The following is a 24,558-nucleotide window of genomic DNA, read 5'->3' on the forward strand; positions in this document are numbered from 1 at the left end:
GAAAAGACCTAACATCCCTGTTCTTTCAGCTGCTTCCCTCATGGAGGCCTACTGCCCACCATTTTCCTCTACCATCCACGCCAGTACTGTTCTCAAAGACTTTCTCTTGGCCAAGTGCAAGCCCTGTTGCTCCCGTTGAACATGTGCCTTACTTTATAGAAAAGTCCTAACAGTGTTTTTCTGACCATTCTAATTTCCCTGTCACTTTTTAAAGTATAGATATGTTACCAGGCAAAGCTGGTTTTTTTAACCAGTGTTTTCTTGAGTTGTATACAAGATGATTTAAAGTGGTACATGGATAAGCATATTTTGAATTTTAATATATGGGGGAAAAGTGTGTATTAGCACTTCAAACCCACGATTTCATGGTTATTACAAAAGGTGAGTCAATGGTGAAGTGGATTGAAGGAAAATATTTAAAAAATAATAATACAGATGGTGTGAGGATGGCAAAAATACTGAAGACGGTACATACGTGACTAAAGCTTGGGAAATACTGTTTTAAACAAATACTCAAGGCTAACACTTTTTGAAATAGTCTTCAAAATAATATCAAAATAAGTTCTAAGATTGAAATGCTGTGCCATGTTGGAAGGAGACGTGTACTTAGCATAATTCTTTAACTGTAAGTTCCTGTTGAAATCAATATGTATCTTTTTAAAATAGTCCCTTTAAAGTACTAAGCTTATTTTTTTTTATTGGAGTATAGTTACTTTACAATGTTGTGTTAGTTTCTGCTGTACAGTGAAGTGACTCAGCTAGATGTATACATATATCCCCTCCCTCTGGGACCTCCCTCCCACTGCCCACCCTATCCCTCCCATCTAGGTCATCACAGAGCACCGAGCTGAGCTCCCTGTGCTATACAGCAGGTTCCCTCTAGCTATCTATTTTACACATGGTAATGTATATATGTCAACCCTAATATCCCTAATAATCCTTGCTAATATCATTTATATGTTTCTATTGAGTCTTTTGTTCTAAATTATGTAAGATTTTCTATCTTCCATAGGACACTTGTGAGAAAATCACTGTAAAACTTTGTTTAAATGGTTTGCTTTTCTTTTTTCCCCAATTTTTAAAATAACAGCTTTATTTAGATGTAACTCAGACACCATAAAATTCACCCTTTAAAAGTGTACAGTTCAGTGCTTTTTAGTATATTCACACAGTTGCGTAGCCATCACCACAGTTTAATTTTAGGAGATCTTCATCACTCCACAAGGAATCCTTTTATCCATTAGTAGTCAGTCCCCATTTTGCCTTTTCCCAGCCCCCGGCAACCACTAATATACTGTCTGTCTCTGCGGATATGCCTGTTTTGGACATTTCATATAAATAGAATCATATAATATTTGGCCTTTTGTGTCTTTCTTTCACTTAGCATAATTTTTTCAAGCCTCATCCATGTTTAGTATATATCAGTATGTCTTTCCTCTCTATGGCTGAGTAATATTCCATTGTATGGATATACCACATTTTGTTTTTCCATTCATCACTTGATGGGCATTTGGATTGTTCTGCTGTTTTTAAACAATATTAAAAATACCTGGGGCTTTTGAAATAGTCATTGGATGACTCTGCAGGTGTGTTCTAGAGGGGATTCATGCTGTGAGTGGGAACTGGATTTCTAGTCCTTTGTGATCATAGATTCGAGGAGTCTGCATCTGTAATCTCTTTATGCTAATAAAATATATTCTCCTACGAGCTAGAGCAGTAACTTTTTCTCCATGGTAGAACATTTGTTACTAATAAACTACTTTCAGATTATTTCTTTAAGGCCAAAATATCAAAAATAGCTTCTATTAAAAACAGTGGTTTTCAGGGACTTCCCTGGTGGTCCAGTGGTTAAGACTCTGTGCTTCTACTGCAGGGGGCACAGGTTCAATCCCTGGTTGGGGAACTAAGATCCTGCATGCCATGTGGTGTGGCTTCAAAAAGTAAAAACAAACAAAAAAACCCAGTGGTTTTCAACATTTCTAGAAGAGGAAATCCTACTTAAAAAGCTGATATTTTTCTCTATATTTTCTTTTCCAATTTCTTTATTTTTACCCTACTGAACCCTGTAACCCAGCTCTATTAATCTAGATCCTGTTTCCAGTATATGAATATTTATGGACATAATAAATTCTATTACTTCTCCTAATAGAGTTTTAAAAGTTTTGTTAATTTTTATCATAGCATAACAAAAATTCCTGGGTAGTATGATAATGCTTTCATCATTAAATATTAGATATTAAGCCAGTTCTTTTTATTTTTAAAGACTATATTACTTGAATTATATCCACAAAAGTGTTCAATAGTTACTTATCTTGGGCCTGTGGTATGCAAAGCACTTGGTGAAATAATACCCCTTCCTTTTGAATCTGCTATGGTCAAACCTTATTTCAACTGTTGTACTGCATTGAAGACAGTGAGTGACCTCGAGTGTGACCTGGGATTTTTATGAGGGTTTTAGAAACTGTCATGTGAAAATCAGGTGAAAGAACTGATGTTCCATTTATGAAGAGATGAAGCCATTCAGAGCTTGTCTATAGGAGTCTTTTCTTCTGGAGAATGGTGGGAAGAAATTTGAGTGAAAGAAGCATATATCAACAAGGCTGGTATCCCTGGAAGCCTAGAAGTAGACCTAAAACATGAGTTTGTGTTCTAATATCCCATCCTTATTTACCTTTCCGTCATCTTCCAACCCGTAGAATGTCTAGTCCAGTGTCTCATGGTAAGAATGTTGCCTATTCAGGGATATATAGAATGTTATATTATTGCATCATCATTAATACATGATTTTAGCTTTAACAAATAGGATATCAACATGTAAAGTGTTGTTTGGTATTATGCAATTTTATATAGTTAACTTTTATTAGGTCAGGATTAAAATATACCTTTCACTTGGTGTGTATGTGTAAGATTTTATTACTCCTTAAAAGGCAGGGCCTGTAGCATTATATAAATTGCAGGACCTGTGACATAGTATAAATTGCCTTGCCAGTAAGCAGTAGAATATGGTGTTTGTGAATGGTGGGAAGACTGGTGATGGTGGATAGCCATGTTTGTATGGGAATACGGGAGTAGTTTTTTACCTGTTTCAGTGTCGCCATTCTCTTTCAACTCATGGATTTAGGATCTAATGCACTTCCTGTGCTTTAAATGGACATTTTTGATCTAGACTTGGACTGTGCTTCAGGCAAAGCGTAGTTTTAAGAGTCTGCGATCTGAAATCAGACCATATGAATCTAAATTTCAACTCTGCCATCTAATAACTGAATTTAAGGAAGTATCTTCACCTATCTGGGCTTCAAATTACTCATCTGTAGAAAGGATGAAAAACCTACCTCACTGGGTAGATAGAGGTAAATAGATGCAATGATGTACTTAATACGCCTAGCCTTATAGCAAGCAGTTGTTAGATGGAGTTGCTAATTGTCGTTAATATTGCTATGCAAAGGTCAGGTGCCTTCTCAAAGATTTCTGAGTAGTCCAGAGGAGTTCTGAATTGACTGACTCCCCATAGGCTAAAGACTCTGGTCTACCTGATTTCTCTAAGGCATTCTAGATTCATGTTGCTAGCTTGGGACCAATATGTTCTAGGGAAGTTTTTGGGTGAATAGTATTCTCCTGGCCTGCCATAGTCCAGATCTGTTCCCCACCTTGTTTCCTGAACCTCTGAAACGTGGAGTGTTTGTGGAGTGGGAGTCCTCTGGCATTTTTTCAGAGGAGCAATGGCTGAATGTGCAGATATTCCATAGGAACACTGGAACCTCAGAGCACTGTGAAAAATTGCACCATTTTATCCTGTAGGAGAAAAGAAGTACCTTTGTCTCAGGGGAGATATAGAAAAGGGCAAGAAAAAAGGTTTTATACCGGGGGGGGGGGGACAAAGTGGACTACATCTAAGTCTCCGTGAGTATCTTAAAGCTATTCAATTTTATATGATTGAGGTGTCCATTCAACAAGTGTCTATTAAGCATTTATGGACACTGCTTAGCTTTGTCTAGGAGAGAGTGTGTTAGGAAACCCCTTGGGTTTCATTACTAAGACTGCTTCTCAACTCCAGGTTGGGATCTTTATACTCTTTTCCTGGTGGCAGGTTGCAGAGGCTCAAGCTGGTTTTCTCTCTTCTCAGAACTGCCTGCACCCACTCCGCTCCTTGGATTTTGTTTTTCCTAAGACTGTCTACAGATAAGCCACACTTTCCTTAGCTTTTGCCTTTCCTTGTTACCCCTATGGTTGTCTTCAGACTCTTAGGGATTTTCTTGCTAATCCTTATGGAAAAAATAGAAAACAACTAACATATGTAGGGTTGTTTAAAGATTTGGAGATTCTACAATTACAATTACCAATTCAGTGCTGAGATAGTAACTGCTAAAATTGGAATTGGAAGACAAGATGGGCTTCTGTCTTCTTTATGCTAAGCAGGAAGACCACCAAACCAATTCTGTTCCATGTACCACTCCTCTGTCTCCTCTATGCCCACTGAAAATCCTTCCTTCCTGCACCAATGGAGATAGAATCCTGCCTGGTCTCAAGTGTGCAGTTTGCATTTCCAAGGACCTCCAGATGTGATGATCTGTTTTAAAATATACCCGGGGTTTTGTTTTAATCAGGTATGATAGGGTGACAGACGTGGAGACAAACTGCCTTTGAAAGAGGAGTTTATTATTTACAGTTCCCAGGAGAAGGGAGGTGGCTGTGCAGGGTCACACTGGAGGCACCGGGGTTGATCAGGAGGCAGGAGGAGTAAGGGGGAAGCATGGACATGAGCCTTTATTGTGGTTTCTGGGGAAAAGGCAAGGCAGGACAGAGTCAGCAGACTTAGGACTGGCTAGTTTGAATAATTTCAGAGGCTCTGGGCTACAAGAGTGGTCCCTAGTTGTCTGGTATCTTGCCTTGGGTGATTTAGGGTAGGGGAAATATTGGCTTGATGTGTGAGTTAGATAAAGGAGGTGGCTGGGGGTATGGACTGTGGATTGGCTGGTTTGCATATTAGCTAGCCCTGGAAGGGGTTGTCTCTCCAGGATCAGCAAGGCCTCAAGATCTCAAGTGTTATAAAATACAGAAAATAAAAAAAAACATGACTAATATCTGTCCTTTCCAGTAGAAGCATACTTATCGCAGAGTGATTCCTTTGGGGACATTTTCTTATTGAATGATGCAAAGAGTGGTAAAGTATATCCCCAGAGTTTACAGTCTAGCTTAGTATTGATAGATAAAGGCTGCACACATGAAACTGTGACAAGTCATGCAAGGCACAACTTTATGTGCTAGGAAGATCCACACAGTGTAATGGAAGTTCAGTGAAAGGGGAGATCAGAGTGTCCTAGAAACAATATAGGGCAGTGATTAAAAGGACAGTCTTCGGAGTCAGACTGCTGGGTTCATCTGGCTTCATAATTTATTAGTCGTATAACCTTCAGCAAGTTGTTTAATCCTTGTGTTTTAGTCTCCTCATCTGTAAAATTAGTTTAATGATACCTACCTCATAGAGTCATTATGAGACTAAGTGAGTTAGTACATTGAAAGTACTAACTTTAGAACAAAGCCTAGCACTTAGTAAGTATTCATTAAGTGTTGGCTGATTTTAGGACTGTGGAGGAAGTTTAGTAGAATGGATAGAACTGACCTTTCCTTTAAGGAGGAGAGAGAGGAATTGTTCCTTTGTTTGGGCAGGGGATGGTATGGGGTGGTGAGTCTGGCAGATTCAGGTAAAAGAGGTTGATCTGGTAGGATGTTTGAAAAAATAGGTTGGTGAGAGCTTTGATACTAAGGAGTTTGCGTTTTTTGTTTTTTTTTCTTTAAACCACAGAAATTCATTTGAGGCATGCCATTTTGTTTTATTTTATTTTTTAAAAGTGGGGACATGATGATAAATTAGTGCTTCAGGGACCTTCGTCTTGGTGTGGTTTTGGAGAGAGGAGAGGCTTGGGTCAGAGTGTACAGGCTGTGAGATAGCAATAGAAACAAGCATCTTTAAAATCTTTGTGGTTTAAAAAAAATAGAGATATGTCTCTTGCTCATGCTGCATGTCCATCACAGCTCAGTTGGAGGCTCTCCTTTATCATAGTCCTTCAGAGACCCAGACTGATAGAATAGCCAATATCTCATATTTTGTTTGCCTTAAGAGAGGGAAAAGAACACCCTAGAGGGTCATGCACCAGCAATTAAATATGAGGCCTGGAAATGACACTCACACTTCCATTTACAACTCATTGGGTACAACTAGTCACATGGCAGTAACCAACTACAAGGGTTCCAGAAATTGTAGTTTTCTGTGTTTGAGAGGAGGGGCCAGGGAGGTAAAACTGGAAATATTCGTAAATAGCACTAATGACTGCTCACCGTACAAGGAGACTCATTTAGAAGGTTGTTGTATGATAGTTCAAGTAGGGGGTCTTAGCTTCTGAATTAGGGTTGTTGCAGTCAATGTGGAGAAGAGTTGGATGGAAGACAATTTGAAGGAAGAAAATTTAAAGGTTGGTAATTGATTGGATAGAGTTACAAAGGAAAGAGGAGTCAGGATGAGGCAAAACTTTTGGGCCCAGTGGAAGGTGATGCTGCCATAACAGACGGAAATATGGAAGTTGTTGTCTGTTAAGGGAGTGGCAGGATGGTAGCTGGATGCCCTACAGGCCTCTAGAGCTGTGCTCCTTGAAATGTAGTCCACGGCCAGTGTCTACCCACAAGCTAGTTGGTCTGCAAGAAGAGAAGTGCAGAAATAAAGAGTAATAATTTAGAAACTGTTATAGTAATTTTCGTCTTTTTTTCCTATGCTGTTGTTTGTTCTGATTGTGTTTATATTAAATCTAATAATTTTAAAATAGGGGCTTGTATTTTGTATGTCTTTTTTCTTTTTTTGTGATTTGTTTTTATTATATTTTATAAAAGTATTGACCTGTAACAGGGGAAAAAATGACTAGCCCCTTACCACAGATAGTTTGAGCAGCATTGCTTTGGAGATAGGTGACAGGGACTTAACAATCAGAGCTGTTGATAAGGTGTTGAGTCCTTTCCATAGAATGATTAGTTGAGTATCTGATATGTGAGCAAAAGGAAGACTCCAGAATGGAAGAGGGCCCAGGACTGAGCCTTGGGGAACACCCAGTGTTCTGGAGTCAGAGATGTAAGAGGAAAGATAGGTAGTACAATGTCTTAGGAATCATCGGAAGGTAGTAGTGTCAGATGCCACAGAGAGTCAAGAAAAATGAGGACTGAGGTCAAGCTAGATGTGGTAAGAAGTAAGTCATTGTGAATGTTTAAAAGTAAACTTTCAGTGAAGTGGTTTGGTCAGTTGCCAGATTTCAACAGTTATAAGAAATGTGTGATCATACAGTGGAAGAGGTATAAATTACCAGTTGAAAAACTTTGATAGCAAAATGAAAGCAAAGACTAGAATGGTAGTTATTGGGCCAAAGAAGGGAAGACACATTTATGTTATCCTTGTTTCTTTCCAGCATGAAAGCCTGAGCAACTTTAAAGGCTCCTGTCAGCTGAGAGGTGGGAAAGTAGATGTGGGAAGAAGGAAGGAGGTGGCAGTGGTCTGTGGCCAGGAGCAGGAGTGGAAAGCAGAAGCCATGGCAGTGAACCTGGGGGTGGAGATGAGGGTGGATTGAAGAGGAATGGTGCAGAACCCAGATAACTACTGGGAGGTGGCAAACCGAGTGTGGTCAGGGGGCAAACATGGGAACTTGCAAATCTCAGCTGACTCAGATGGGAAAATACAAGGGGGCACTTTACTGGGGTCAAGCATTAATGCGGTGGATGTGGTCACAGTTAAGTAAGCAGGGACTCTGAAGCCCTTGTGAGAGTATCCATGAAATGGCTTGAAATTGTGATTATGGGTTCAGCTTAGGAAATTCAACTTCTTACTCTAGTCAATGCTCAGTAAATAGGAGTATTGAATAATAATGTAATGGAAGGAGGAATGGAGTGGGGTTACTTAATCCCCAGTCATGATTAAAAGAAGAATAAAAATATGGTATAAAATGGATATAGGATAAAATTATTTATAGCTAATATTTAGAAACACAGTCATTATTCTTCAAAAGTAAGAAAAGAATAAATGTGTGAAGTTAGGTGCACTAAACATTATAAAGTTTGAAAAGCGCCTCAAAATTCCTATCTGTCAGAGAACTATGTTACTGATCTCTCATTTTCATTGAACTGTCTCTTCTTTTAAGTGTTAGAGTGGGGCAAGAGCTGGGCAGAGATGCAGTGTCTATTGTTTGTACCCACTTCTCCCTTCCCTGACCTAATTATTCTCCCTTCACCGTCCTGAACTCAGCCCTCAGGAGTCCCCTCACCTTGGCTGTTGTCTGTGATGGGCCTTGTTTTTTGGTTTCCAAATGACATTGATACAAGGTGGCATGGCCTGGTTACTCTGTAGGATTGCCATGCACTAGAGGCCATGTATATAGTGATTAAGAACACTCTGGAGTCCAGCTGCATGAGTTCACGTGTTGGTAATCTTGGGCACTTAGCCTGTCTGGGGATAATTTCCTCATCTGTAAAAGGGGATAGTAAGAATAAAAAGGATTTCAAGAGAGTAGGAGAGTGGCGGCTACATAGTAAGCACTGAATAAATAATAAATTCTTCTAAGTAGATACTCTCTTATAGATGTTTTCACTACCTTTCACTAGTTTTAAGTTTTTCATAAGTGCACTTTTAAAAAAAAACCTGACAAATCAGGTTATTTGCCCCTGGATAGTGGAAAGTTGTCTGGATATATAAAGTCCTGTTCCTTGAGCAAGATGACAAAGGCCAAGGGAAGAGGGAAGGATAAAGGATTATAGGAGGACATGGTCAAACTTGATAGGAGAGGTGTAGCTACAACAGACAATGTTCTGATTGATTCATTCTTTGTTGTGTTCTATTGATATGTCTTTAATAGTTTTGACACAGAAAGGATATTTTCTAATTTAGGTATTTCATTTTAAATCTTTAATTGTTGGTAGTTCCCAAAACAAATAAGTCAGTGTTGATGAAGACACATCTCCTAAGGAGGAATCGGATATCGAAGTTAAGAAGGTAAGTAACCTTTCCAGTGCCTTCACTGTCCGGCCTCCATGGGCAAGTATGACTTCTTGAAAAAGGCGTAGAAGAGCAAAATCTCCTTTTCTGTATAACTGTAATGAGTTCTCCCAGGAGTCCTTTTCCGATCACTCTGCTATAATTTAGTTTAAGTGGCACTTTTTTAGAAAACTGAAACAAGGTGTATTTTGTGAGCAAGTAGCAATCAAAGGGATAAATTCCTTCCTCTTTGAAAATGGAGTGAAATCACTTCTAATATGATCTTTGCAATGCCTGATGATAATGTGAGCATAAACACATTAGGCACCAAAGAGGAATGGCATCTGGATGCTAAGATGTGATCAGAACAGCCAGAATAAACACAGGCTGCCGTGAGGGACTCTGAATTCCATCATACCACATCATGTTGAAGCATAATTCAGTGTACTGATACTGATGCGAGTAGAATCAGTTTTTGTTTTCAGTGTTCACATTTTCGACCTCTTTCTCCCTCACCCCTTGACTGGTTTGTTATAATATATAAATCAAGCCACAGCTGACAGTGATTTGCTTTCTTTATCCAGGAAAAGGTCTTTGGCTCTGATTCTGACTTGGCTTCACTGCATTATCTTCATCACAAGCACTTTTTGTAATTCCTGCAACAACCTTAACTCTAGTTGTTTTTTGTTTTTTGCATATACATATCACAATAGGATCTTTCATTACATGATCACAATGATCACAAATTATATGCAGTCACTCTTATATGCTTCATGAAAGCAGTAAGTTTAAAGAAAAGAGATACTATTTAAAACTTGAGACCAGAGAGCATAGTTTATCTTATTTATAGTTTGGCTTAAAGGTTGGTATTTAAGTTACTATCCTACCACATGTGGTAATCCTGCAAAGTGCTATATATTTTTATTTATAGTTAAGGGAATAAAGCAAAATCCCCTTTTCATTATGTTATCTTGCATTATTTACTCAGTGATAAATGACGTTGCCTCGCGGGTATGAGTTTTGCGATGAAAGACCCTATTGTAGCATGTATTTATATGGGGGAGGGGGAAGGTTGTTAGAGTTATGGTTCCCAAGGGAATTTAAACTCCGAATATCCTGGTACTTATTCAGTTAAAACATATAGCTTAATGTTGTTTTAACACTGTATTTTTACTTGAAGTAAAAGAAAAACTAAAAGGAATGAACAAAGGGGAAAAACTTAAAGTTAAAATGCCAGAAACCAAATACAGTGACTGAAAGCATGTCAGCATGTCCCAAACTCAAAGATTAAAATTGTACCAGAGATAATGGTGATCTTTTGATTGGCTTGTTTCTGCTGTTTAAAAATTACTTCAACTTTAAAAGTTTATTAACTGTTTAAGAGCAAATGATTTCTGTTAAATTGAGGCTATATGAAAATGAGGATCTGAAAGAAAAGTTCTGAGGGACTTGAGAGTTTAATAGCTGCTCAAACCTTTGAGTAGAAAACCTGTTCCATGCTATGTCCGTTTGTCCAATATTCGTAAGAATTTATACTTGAAGAAGGAAAGAGCTAGATATTTTGGAGGGAGGGTTAGTATATTAGAATATATTTGTTTTGAAATAGAATTTTAAAAAAGACAGATAAATGAGAGGAGATACCAATTTTGAATAAAGTAGAAATTAATTCAATCTCATCTCATTCAGAATTTTGGATAATTTTAACCAGAAATGGGCTGCCATTTTGCTAGGTATAAAAATAAGGACTTCCTAACAAATTATAAGATTTTAGGACTAATATAGTTGAGGCAAATGTACTTTGCTCCCAGTTCACTGAGCACTTAAAATATAATTCCATTGTCTTCTGGGCCTCCATTGTTTCTGATAAGTCAAGTGACAATCTGATGAGAGGCCAGCTATCATTTGTGTTACTGTCCCCCAATGTAATATTTTGTTCTGGCTGCTTTCAAGTTTTAAAGTTTTTGATTCTCAGCAGTTTGACTATGATATGCTTAGGTGTGGTTTCCTTTGCATTTGTCTTGTTTGGGTTTGTTCAGATTCTTGAATCTTTAGATTTACATATCTCACCAAATTTGTAAAATTTTAACTATTCTTTTAAAAATAAATGGTTTCTTTCAGAACACTTTTAGATTTACTAAAAAAGTTGTGAAGATAGTATAGAACTCTCACATACATCATCCAGCTTCCCCTAATGGTATACATAATATACATATAATCATGATGTCTTTGTTAAATGATAAAAGTAACATCGGTACAATGATATGAACTACAGTTTTCCACGAATGTCCTTTTTTCTTTCTTTCCTGTTTTAGGATCCAATGTAGGATACCGCATTACATTCCATTTTCATATCCCCAAGTCTCCTCCAATCTGTAACAGTTTCTTAGATTTTACTTGCTTTTCATGCCTTGAATTTTAATGTTTTTTATTTTTATTTTTGGCCACGCCGCGTGGTGTGTGTGATCTTAGTTCCCGGACAAGGGATGGAACCTGCGCCCCCTGCAGTGGAAGTATGGCATCCTAACCACTGGATCGCCAGGGAAGTCCCCATGCCTTGACATTTTTGAAGAGTACTGGTCAAGTATTTTTTAGAATGCCCCTTAATGTCAAGTTTGTCTGGTGTTTTCTTATGCTTAGGTTATTGGTTTTGGGAAGAATACTACAGAGGTAAAGCGCCCTTCTTATCAAATCAAATCAGGCAATAATGATATGACTTAATAACTTTGATAATGTGGTCAAGTTTATGTCTGCAGGTTCCTCTACTGTAAACTTAGTATTTTTCCTTTTCCATTCTCTATTCTTTGGAAGCAAGTCACTAAATGCAGCTTATACTCAAGAGGAGGGAAATTAAACTCTACTTCTTGGAAGAGGTAGTACCTACATCTAATATTTGGAATTCTTCTGTAAGGAAGATGTATCCTGCCCTACCTCCCCTCTGCCCATTTATCAATCATTTGTTTATATTAAAGTAGAGTCGTCATAGGTATTTATTTTATTCTTTGGGTTCTAATCCAGTACTATCACTATTTATGATCTTACTCAGATTGTTCCAGCTTTGGCCATTGGAAGCTCTTTCAGTTGGTTCCTATGTCCTTTTTAGATGCCCCTTCCTTTTTTTTTTTTTTTAAACTTCCTTACTTTGGGGCCTATATGATGCTCCAGGCTCATCTTATGTTTTCCCTGTCCCAGTACTAGAGTCAGCCCTTTCTCCAAGGAGGCCTGGTTCCTGTTATTGGAAAAGGTATTTAGAAACCACGATCTGGGTGCTGCTTGTTCTCACTCTTCATTATTTTTTAAATATTTTATTGAGGTAAAATTGGTATGTAATATTACAGTTGACCCTTAAACAACATGGGTTTGAACTGCAGGTCCACTTACATGCAGATTTTTTTCAATAAATACGAACTACAGTACTACATGATCCATGGTTGTTATGTGCTGATGCAGAACCATGTATATGAAGTGCTGATTATAAGTTATACACAGATTTTCAACTGCACAGGGGGTTGGCACCCCGAACCCTGCTTTGTTCAAGGGTCAACTGTATATTAGTTTCAGGTATACACTATAATAATTTGATATTTGTATACACTACAAAGTGATCATCACAAAAATTCTGGTTACCATCTCTCACCATACAGTTAATCCCCTTTTCATCCACCCCCAAACCCCTTCCCCACTGATAAACTACCAATCTGTTCTTTGTATCTATTAGTTTAGTGTAGTTTTGTTTGTTCATTTGGTTTGGTTTTTAGATTCCACAAATAAGTGAAATCATACAGTATTGGTCTTTCTCTGACTGACTTGTTTCACTTAGCATAATACCCTCAAGGTCCATCCCTATTGTTGAAAATGACAAGATTTCCTTCTTTTTTATGGCTGAGTAGTATTACATTATGTATATATAACTCACATCTTCTCTATCCATTTATCCATCGGTGGGCGCTTAGGTTGTTTCCGTATCTTGGCTAATGTATGTAATGTTGCAGTGAACGTAGTGGGTGCGTATATCTCTTCAAATTAGTGTTTTTGTTTTCTTTGTTATACCCAGAAATGGAGTACCTGGATCATATGGTAGTTCTATTTTTAAGTTTTTGAAGAACTTGCATACTGTTTTCCATAGTGGCTGTACTAATTTACATTCCCCCCAACAGTGTAGGAGGGATCCCACCTCTCCACAACCTCTCCAACACTTGTTATTTCCTGTCTTTTTGATAATAGTCATTCTGACAGGTGTAAGATGATATCTCATTGTGGTTTTGATTTGGATTTCCCTGATGATTGATGTTGAACATCTTTCCATGTGCCTGTTGGCCATCTGTATGTCTTCTTTGGAAAAATGTCTATTTAGATGCTCTGTCCAGTTTTTAATCACCTTTTTTGTTGTTATTGAGTTAGATGAGTTCTTTATATATTTTGGATATTAGCCATTTATTGGATATATGATTTGCAAATAACTTCTTCCATTCAGTAGGTTGCCTTTTTGTTTTGCTGATGGTTTCCTTTGCTGTGCAGAGCTTTTTAGTTTGGTGTAGTCCCATTTGTTTATTTTTGCTTTTGTTGCCATTGCCTTTGGAGTCAGATCCAAATACACACACACACACACACACGTGTGTGCATGCACACATGCACACGCACACACACACACATACACACACACACATATAGAAGAGTGATGTGAAGGAGCTTACCACCTGTGTTTCTTTTAGGAGTTCTATGGTTTCTCAGTTTACATTCAAGTCTATAATCTGCTTCAAGTTAATTTTTGTGTGTGGTATAAGGTAGTGGTCCAGTTTCATTCTTTTGCATGTGGCTGTCCAGTTTTCCCAGTACCATTTATTGAAAAGTATTTTCAATACTTTTGTATTGTATGTATGTTGTATATTCTTGGCTCCTTTGTTATAAATTAGTATACGTGTGGGTTTATTTCTGGGCTCTCTATTCTGTTCCATTGATCTATGTGTCTCTTTTTATGCCAGTATTATACTATTTTGATTACTATAGCTTTGTAGTATAGTTTGAAATAGGGAGCATGACACATCCAGCTTTGTTTTTTTTTTCCTCAAGATTGCTTTGGCTATTAAGGGTCTTTTGTGGTTCCATACAAATTTTAGAATTATTTGTTCTAGTTCTGTGAAAAGTGTAATTTTGATAGGGATTGCATTGAATTTTTAGATTGCTTTGGGTGGTATGGGCATTTTAACAGTATTAATTATTTCAGTCCATGAGCGTGGAATATCTTTCCATTTGTTTATGTCTTCAATTTCTTTAATCAGTGTCTTATAGTTTCCAGTGTTTAGGTTTTTCATCTTCTTGGTTAAATTTATTCCAAGATATTTTTTTCTTTTTGATGCAGTTGTAAATGGGATTGTGTTCTTAACTTCTCTTTCTGATATTTTGTTATTGCTGTATAGAAATGCCACAGATTTCTGTATATTAATTTTGTATCCTGCAACTTTATCAAATTCATTTGTACTTCTAAGAGTTTTTTGCTGGAGTCCTTTGAGTTTTCTCTACATAGAGTATATCATCTGCAAATAGTGATGGTTTTACTTCTTCCTTTCTTATTTGGATGGCTTTTATTATTTTCTTGCTTAATTGCCATGGCTAGGACTTCCAATACTAAGTTGAATAAAAGTTGCAAGAGTAGGCATCCTTGTATTGTTCCTGATCTTAGAAAAACAGCTTTTAGCTTTTCATTGTTAAGTATGTTGTTAGGTGTGGGTTTGTCCTATATGGCCTTTATTATGTTGAGGTATGTTCCCTCTATTCTCATTTTGTTGAGAGTTTTTATCCTAAATGGATGTTCAATTTTGTCAGATGCTTTTTCTGCATCTATTGAGATGCGCATATGATTTTTATCTTTAATTTTGTTAATGTAATGTATCCCTATGATGATTTGCTGTGTTGAACCATCCTTGGATCACTGGAATAAATCCCACTTGATCATAGTGCAGGATCTTTTTAATGTATTGCTGTAATTAGGTTACTAATACTTTGTTGAGGATTTTTGCATCTTTGTTCATTGGGGATATTGGCCTGTAATTTTCTCTTCTTTTCTTTTCTTTTTGTGGTGTCCTTGTCTGGTTTTGGTATGAGGGTAATGATGGCCTCAAAAAATGAATTTGGAAGTGTTCCCTTCTCTTCAGTTTTTTGGAACAGTTTGAGAAGGATATGATTAAATCTTCTTTGAATGTCTGGTAGAATTCACCACTGAAGCCATCTGGTCCTGGACTTCCGTTTGTTGGGAGGTTTTTGATACTGATTCAGTTGCCTTACTAGTAATTGATCTATTCAAGATTTTTTATTTCTTTATGATTCAGTGTTGGAAGACTGTATGTTTCTAGGAATTTATTTTTTTCTATGTTGTCCAGTTTGTTGGCATATAATTGTTCATAGTAGTCTCCTATGTTCTTTTGTATTTCTGTGGTATCAGTTGTAACTTTTCCTCTTTCATTTCTGATTTTATTTATTTGAACTTACTGTCTTTTTTTCTTGGTGAGTCTAGTTTTGTTTATCTCTGCTCAGTTTTCCTTTTAGTTCATTTATTACATCATTGATGTCCTTAATTATAATACTAATAGCTGCTTTAAGGTCCTTGCCTGCTAATTCTAATATTTTGGTCCACTCAAGTCAGTTTCCCTTGATTGCTTTTTCTTTGAATACGGGTCCTATGTTCTTGTTTCTTTTATGCCTAATAATTTTGGGTTTTACCTTGGACATTGTGTTGATATTTTATAGAAACTCTGGGTTCCTTATGTTTCTCTAAGCAGTACTAAATGTTTTATTTTATCAGGCAGTTAACTTGGCTGAACTCAAACTTCTGACTTTACCTTCCCTGCATTAGGCAGCAGTAAAAATCTCAGTTTAGTTCTGTTCATTTAGCATAAGAGGACTGTTTGGTTTGCCCTGAACATGGGGTCAGTTAGAAAATTGGGCAGTTTATATGTAGAATATGAGGCTCTCGTCCTTCCTGAAGTTTTCCTTCTTTACTTTCTAGCTGCTGAGTCAGTTCTGAACTCTGTCCTCCGATTCTTCAACCATTGAAATTGCAGATTTCAGTCTGAATTTTAGCTGCTCTGCCTAGCACCAAGTAGGGCCTACTGTTAGATGAAAAACTGTAAAACAGGAAGCTCAGTGCCATTCTCTTCTCCCAGGTGTCAACTACCTACAGTTTCTGTGAGCTTTTTGCTTATTCCCATATGCCTTCAGATTTTTTTTGTTGTTGTCTAGAGTTTATAAGTGTTGTCAATGGGAGGATTGGTCTGATATAAGCTATTCCACTACTACCAGAAGGGGCACTCCCCTTCATTTTAGAGGAAGAATAATATTAATTAAATAATTATAAAAACAGATGTAAAGCTAAAACTTTTTTTGTGCTGCAAAGTACACAGTGCTGTGAGATATCATAATAGGGTAATTTGACTTAATCAGTGAGGTCAGGAAAGCTTTCCTTGAGGACATGGTGGGGAGAGCGAGAGAGTTAACTAGACAAAGGGAAAATTGAAGATGATTCCACGTATTTGTTGAATGAATGAATAATATAATCCAGCTTTCTCTGCATCTTGGCTTCTTTCTTTGCACATATTCTTATCCTCTTAATCTTTAATCATCTCTCCAGGCTTCTGTGATGATGAATGGGTATCTATAGCTATGGTCTTTATAAAATTATTCAGTGAAGCATGTCCTTCATGAAAATTTCTTGAGCCAAAGGACTTGTGGGTATGGACTATTTAAGTGGTATAGCAGGGTCCATATGATCAACTGAGTTAAAAGGAAATCCCCCTCCCAATATCAGGTATTTAGAAATGCTGGGTAAAATATAACAACATGCACATGGCTACACACACACAGACACACATACACGCAAATTCAAAACCAAAAAAGGCTTATCTTAGTTGACCAAAATGGAGAGGGAATGTAAAGTTAGTATGATGAATAGGAGTCTAATCTAAGAGGCTCTCACAGAGGAATAGGTATAGGCCTTAATAGCTGGGTGTGGCGGGGGTGGGTAAGGGAGACTTGATCTCCACCAAGGAAGGGGTACCCAGCCATGGACTCAGTACATGTGGAGAACTAAAACTGAATTATTTGTGTAAAGCCAGAAGCCATAAGGGGGAGATCCCTACATTCAGTGGAGAAAGAAAATTCCGTTACACTGTCCCAACAGAGAGGCAAGGAAATCTGCTGTCTTCTCAGGGCTAGACATGGAAAGAATTCCCAAGTCCTTCAACTGAAGGAGCACACTGTATCTTGAGCAAGCCAAATAAAAATAAATCCACATTTAGTCACATTGAATGAAACTGTAGAAACTCAAAGATAATGAAAGAATATAAAAGCTACTAGGGAGAAAAAACAATAAATATCAAGAAATGCAAATTGATTACAAACTTCTTATCAGCAAAAAGATGTCAGAATATAGTAGAGTAATATATATTCAAAGTGCTAAGTGAAAATAACTGTCAGCCTAAAAGTCTACACTTAAATGATCATTTAATAGTGAGGATGTATTAAAGACATTTTCAAACATGCAAGTGTTGAAAGAGTTTACTACTCCCAGATTCCTTCTGAAAGAGTTACTAAAGATATACTTAAGTAAAAAGGAAATTGTGGCAAATTGTATTTTCCAAAAGGGGTCATAACAATATCTACCATCTCACATGCTCTTCTCCAATGTTACCTAACCAGAGGTGGAGTTGAATTCCCTCTTCTTGAATCTGGACTGGCTATATGACCCTCTTTTGAAACCAGTAGCATCTGGTGGAAGTGATACCACTTCCACAAAGCCTTGACCTTTGAGGCTAGATCAGAAAAGGTCATTCAGCTTTCAACTGGTTCTTTGGGACACTTGCTCTGGAGGCTGCCAGGTACCGTGTAAGTTTTCTGACTATTCTGAGATTTCCATGTTAGAGAGGTTTTGTGTAGCCACTCTGATCATCAGACCTCCCAGACATGCCCATTCTCCACCGAGTGCCATAGTCAAATTCATAAGATTCAGAAGAATGCCCTATCTGAGTAATATATATAAGGCGTATAATAAATATATTTTATATTTATAAAGAATATAATAAAATCTTGCTGTTTGAAGCTATAAAATTTTGGGTTAATTTGTTATGTAGCAGTAGTAACTGTAATAAAATTGAACCCCGAAAGAAGGAGTGAAATGTATGAATCCATCATGAGCCAGGAAGCTTGTGAACAAATAAGTACTGACTTTTTCCTAAGTTGGATGAAGGTTGTTGAAAACAATGTGATGCTAAGATATTAGCAACAATAATATGGAAGCTGGTATAGAGTAGGGAAGAGGAAGGACTCATGATAAGACTTTCTATGGTCCTTGTATTTTTCAGAGATTGACTTTAAGTAGGCATAGTCAAGAAAAGAAATAGATTGTATAAGGTTTGAAACAGTAGAGGGAAAAAAGAGAATTCAGAAAAATTCAACAAAAAGTAGAAAAGTAAAAGCTAAGAAGCAAATAAATTCATGGTAAATAGAAAGCACAAAATAAGTTGGTTGAGACTAGTGCTCTTATAACATAATCATGATAAATGGAAATAAAATTAATTTCAGTTATCTAAATGACTATATATTAAAAAAAATACAGCCCAATGTTGCTTTAAAAAGATACCCAAGGCAAAACAACCCAAAGAAGTTGAAAATAAATGGATAGAGAAGATATATCAGTATATCAGGAAAAAAAAAAAAAAAGAAAGCAGGTGTGACAATATTAATATTAGGCAAAATGGAATTCTAGGTGTTTTACCCAGGAAACACTTGCACATGTGTACCAGGAGACATGTACAAGGATGTTCATTGCAATATTGTAATAATGAAAAATTTGAAAGAACTGAAATTTCTATCAGTAGGGAAATGTATGGCTAAATTGTGGAATATTCAGGGACTTCCCTGGTGGCACAGTGGTTAAGACTCTTCATTCCCAATGCAGGGGGCCTGGGTTTGATCCCTGGTCAGAGAACTAGATTCCACATGCATGCTGCAACTAAGAGGTCACATGCCACAACTAAGGAGCCCATGAACCGCACGCAACTAAGGAGCCCGCCTACTGCAACTAAGACCTGGTGCAACCAAGTAAATTTAAAAAAAAATTGTGGAAATTCATATCAGGACAACGTATAGCAATTAAATAAGCTAGATTTATTTGCATTTTCATGGCTATATTTTGCATCTATTTGAGTGAGAGAAATAAGTTACAAAATAACATGTTAGTGTGACATTTCTAAACATAATACATTTGCACTTCTAAGATTCCTTCTAATTCTGAAATCATCAAATTTCACATCAATAAGCTATATTTCTATGACAATATGCATTTGACTATCTGAGGAAGTATGCCCAGAAACAGTATACTTCAGTAACCTAATTACTGTCATTAAGAGCAATCACTGTATCCTAAAGAATGAACGCACTTGCAATAGAAGACAACTGTCTTCCTCTGAACAAGTAATCTGTAGAATTAAATATTTTGTAACTGTTCCCAGTATGCTCAATGCTATGTAATAAGCATATATGCAAAACTCTCTCCTTTTCCCTTGAGTTGCTTACAAGAAAAGAGATGTGGCAGAAAGAAGTACAGGTGTATGATGAGAAGAAGAAATGAGAGCTGTCTGGAAGAAGGTGTTTAAGCAATAACTTTCTTCTAGAACCTATGCAGACCAGAATCCCTGTGCTGTAAATAACTAGACATTGAAATCACAAATGCCCTCAGATGTTAAATTCCACAGATATTTATTGAGAACCTACTGTGTACAGGGTATTCTACTTAACATGGTCATGAACACAGAGATGAGTTAGGAGTCCCAAAGTTCTTTATAGACCTTTGGAAGATGAAGGTAACTATAAAACAAGGCAGGATAAGTTAAGGGCCATGAGAGTGATACAGAGGGCTTTGTAGCTTGAAAGGAGAGAAATTATTTTCTTTGGAGGGTTCCAGAATGGAAGCTGTTTCACACATTTGTAAATGTGCTCACTTCTGTTTGGATGATTAAAGGTGACAAGGCAGTTTCTTTGCTGTGCCATAGCTCTGTTTAGTATTTAATCCTCTTCCACTAACCCCCGCACCCCCCCCCCCAGCCTTTCTTAAGAAAAGTATTTCTGTACATTAAATCTTTCAAAGCCTTTAATGGTGTTGCTGAAACAATCATTTAAGCATTTAAAACACACACCACATAGTACACTTATTTTAGAGGTAGCAGTGGTTAGCCACTGGAAACTAATCATTGGGTTTGATAAAGGGAGGAATTTTATGTTATGGCTTATGACAGAGAATGGAAAAATGTTTTAGTGAGATGAGCTGGCATTTAAAATTGGAGCACAATAATAGCAAAAAGTGCTGAAGTCAATGAACTGCTTAGAAATATGGTTACTATTTGCTGAGAGAGGCCTTTCAATGTGGCCAGATATATGCGTTTGCAACCACAGTCAGTTCAATTCTTCCCTAAACATGGGACTGTGACCCTGATTGATGTCAGTGAGAGTTATGTACTTGCAGAGAAAGATGTTTAGATCATCCATGAATCGAAGGCAAAAAGGAAATAGGTGTAATAAGAAACAAGTTTTAATAGAGTTACACATTATACATAACTTAGGTTAGAAACCATGCGAAGGTGATGGTGATCGTTTGAGTCTTCTGGGCTTGCTTAAAAATTCTCCTTTTTTCTCTAAAGGTATTATACTCTGAATTGATTCTAGTCCACACAACTGAAAGAAGATAAAAAAGGTAGAGTGGGGTATGGAAGAGAGTCTTAGCATTTGATTTATGACTTGGACAATATGAAGGAAATGGTCATGAGGATGAGAATTTCAAGGAAAAGTATCAGCAAGTGGAAGAGCCTCAGAAATTGACCTTGGGAAAATTGCTTTACCTCTCTGGACCTCATTGTCTTCATTGGTAAAACTAGAGTGTTAGAAGTGAGCCCTAAGGAATTTTTCAGCTTGAGAATTCAGTAAAGTAGACTAGTTAAAATGGACAATAGGACCAAACGTAGTTTTTACTTGTTTGTTTTCTTTCCAGTTTCATTGAGATATAATTAACACATAATATTGTATTACTTTAAGGTGTACAACATAATGCTTTGAGATATATATGGCTCCCACACTAAGTCATATTCTCCAGTTTAGTCTTCATCAATAATGTGATATTTTGGTCTCCCTTTGCCATATCCTCATCTTATTTCCCAGTATGTTCAGAATTTGGATGTGCAAGAAGAGTGCTATTCATTTGGCTCTCTCAGACTCCAAAAGCTAGGATGCAGGGGGAAAAAATTGGCTTTGGTGAGAAGGGATTATTGGTTCCTCTGAATCTGGATAAGGCGATATGTTTCCTCTGAATCAGGAGATGGCACTAATTGTGAAGAACTAGAAATCCTTGAGGTATGGTGGAGTTTCAGGGATTCAAAATCATCTCAGTCAGGTAGGAGGCCAAATAATCAGCTAAGAATGAGTCATCAGGCATGGACTTGGAAAGTTAAAAGGAGAAAAGATTTATAATTGCCTCTATATGGAGTATACTCAAGAATCCACTGAAAGAGGTTTAGAGGTGGGGACCAAGATGGCGGAGTAGAAGGACCCTGAGCTCACCTCCTCTCACAACCACACCAAAATCACAACTATTTTAAGAACAACCATCAGTGAACAAGACCAGGACCTACCAGAAAAGATCTTCTACAACTAAAGACATAAAGAAGGACCCACAATGAAATGGGTAGGAGGGGCGGATTCACAATATAATCAACTCCCATACCCACAAACTGGAGAATAATTATAGTGCTTCCACAGGAGTGAGTGTTCTGAGCCCCACGTTGGACTCCCCAGCTTGGGGGTCCTGCACCAGGAAGACAAGCCACCAGAGCATTTGGCTTTGAAGGCCAGTGGGACTTAATTTCGGGAGTCCCAAAGGACTAGTGGGAAACAGAGACTTTATTCTTAAAGCACACACACAAAATCTCATATGCTCTGGGACCCAGGACAAAAGCAGTAATTTGATAGGAACCTGAACCAGACCTACCTGTGGTCTTGGAGAGTCTCTCAGTGAGGCGGGGGTCAGCTGTGGCTCACCATAGGGACATAGACACTGGTGACAGCCATTCTGGGGAGCTGCTACTATGTGGACACTGGTGCTGGTAGGTGCCTTTGTGGAACCCTCCCTCTAGCTCAGTTGTAAGACCTGGCTGCACCCAACTGTTCGTTAGCACCTGTGTAGGGATGCCTCAGGCCAAGAAATGAACTGGGTAGGAACAAGCCCCACCCCTCAGCAGATGGGCTGCCTAAAGACTTCCTGAGCCCACAGCCACCTCTAGACATGCTTCTAGGCATGATCCTGCCCACCAGAGGGCCAGGACCCAGCTCCACACTCCAGGGGGCAGTCACCAGGTATAAGAAAACTATGATCCTACAGCCTATGGACCCAGCCTGCCTACAGCAGGCCAGATCCTGCCCTGGGGCCAGCTGGGCCCTGTTCCTGCCCATTGTCAGGCAAACACAAGCTCTGGGATATCCCGGATACTGTACCCAACTGTGTCAGGAACCAGCCCCTCCCCACCAGTGATCTGACACAAGCTGTGGGATCCCTGGGCCCTGTAGCCAGACTCTAGGACCCAGCTCTGTAAGCCAGTAGTCCAGCACTAACCCCAGAACCTGGCTTCACCCACCAGTGGGTAGACAACAGCCCTGGGGTCTACTGGACCCTGAGTCTGCCCACCAGTGAGCCAGCACTAGCCCAGAGGCCCCCTGGGGTTCAGCAGTCAGCTGCTTCATGACCAGGCCCAGCCAACCAGCAGCCAGAAGACTCCGCACAAGGCAGGGCCTGGCAACCAAGTGGATTAGGGGCCAACCAAGACTACCAGACCACCCACATAGTCAGCCTCCTGCAACAGAAGGACCCACACAGCCCTCATAGGGGAAACCCCTAGAACATATAGCTTGGATGATGAGACGGGGGTGCACTGCTGGGACACATAGGACTTCTCCTACAGAAGGCCACTTCTTTGGGGTCAGGAAACATAATTAACCTACCAGATAAATAAAAATACAGATAGCAACTCAGGCAAAATGAGGCATCAGAGGAGCATGTTCCAGATGAAGGAACAAGATAAAACCCCAGAAGAAGAACTAAGTGAAGTGGAGATAGACAATCTACCTGAGAAAGAGCTCAGGGTAATGATCATAAAAATGATCAAAGAACTTGGGAGAAGAATGTATGCACAGAGCAAGAAGTTAGAAGTTTTTAACAAAGAGTTATAAAGAACAACCAAACAGAGATGAAGAATACAATAACTGAAATGAAAAATATACCAGAAGGAGTCAACAGTAGACTAAATGATACAGAGGAAGGGATCAGCAAGATGGAAGACAGAGTAGAGGAAATCACTGACATTGAACAGACAAAAGAAAAAAGAAAAAAACAGAAATGAAGACAGTTTAAGAGACCTCTGGGACAACATCAAGTGCACTAATATTTGCATTATAGGGATATCAGAAGGAAAAGAGAGAGAGAAAGAGGCTGAGAACATATTTGAAGACATAATAGCTGGAGACTTCCCTAACCTGAGAAAGGAAACAGTCATCCAAGTCCAGGAAGTGCAGAGAGTCCCCTACAGGATTAACCCAAAGGGGAACACACCAAGACACATAGTCATTAAAATGACAAAAATTAAAAATAAAGAGAATATTAAAAGTAGCAAGGGAGAAGCAACAAATAGCATACAAGGGGACTCCCATGAGGATATCAGCTGACTTTTCAGCAGAAACTCTGCAGGCCAGAAGAGAGTGGCATGATATATTTGAAGTGATGAAAGGGAAAAACCTACAACCAAGAATACTCTATGCAGCAAGGCTCTCATTCACATTTGATGGAGAGATCAAAAGATTTACAGACAAGCAGAATCTAAAAGGATTCAGCACCACCAAACCAGCTTTACAACAAATGTTAAAGGAACTTCTCTAGGTGAGAAAGAAAAGGCCACAGCTAGAAACAAGTAAAATTACAAAATGAAAAAGCTCATCAATAAAGGCAAACAGAAAGGTAGGAAATCATCCATGCACAAAGCTAGTAGGAAGGTTAGAAGACAAAAGTAGTAAAATAATCTATATCCACAATAAGCAGTTAAGGGAGACACAAAACAATTAGATGTAAAATATGATATCAAAAATAGTAATCATGAGGGGAGGAGAGTACAACTGTTGGGTTGTTAAAATGCATTTGAAATTAACAGATCAACAACTTAAAGCAATTATATATATATGCTGCTAAACAACCAGTGGCTCACTGAAGAAATCAAAGAGGAAATCAGAGACAAATGAGAATGAATACATGACTATCCAAAACCTATGGGATGCAGCAAAAGCAGTTCTAAAAGGGAAGTTTATAGCAATACAGGCTTACCTCAGGAAACAAGAAAAATCTCAAATAAACAACCTAACCCTATAGCAGATGAAAGCTCTTATATATAGAACGGATAAACAACAAGGTCTTACTGTGTAACACTATATTCAATATAGTTCAAGAGAACTATATTCAATATCCTATGATACACCAT

General features: G+C 38.1%; 1 protein-coding gene and 1 non-coding gene across 2 annotated transcripts in view; both read left to right on the top strand.

Moving 5' to 3' along the window:
- The window catches only part of AOPEP (aminopeptidase O (putative)), a 359,663-nt gene that overhangs the window by 25,366 nt on the left and 309,739 nt on the right, over positions 1-24,558 (top strand). The gene's annotated exons all lie outside the window — the stretch shown is intronic.
- On the top strand, positions 1,831-1,903 carry TRNAR-UCU (transfer RNA arginine (anticodon UCU)). Its single transcript has one exon. It is a non-coding gene; the product is annotated as a tRNA-Arg (tRNA).

Source organism: Lagenorhynchus albirostris, chromosome 7, assembly GCF_949774975.1.
Source record: "Lagenorhynchus albirostris chromosome 7, mLagAlb1.1, whole genome shotgun sequence".
Lineage (NCBI taxonomy): Eukaryota > Metazoa > Chordata > Mammalia > Artiodactyla > Delphinidae > Lagenorhynchus > Lagenorhynchus albirostris.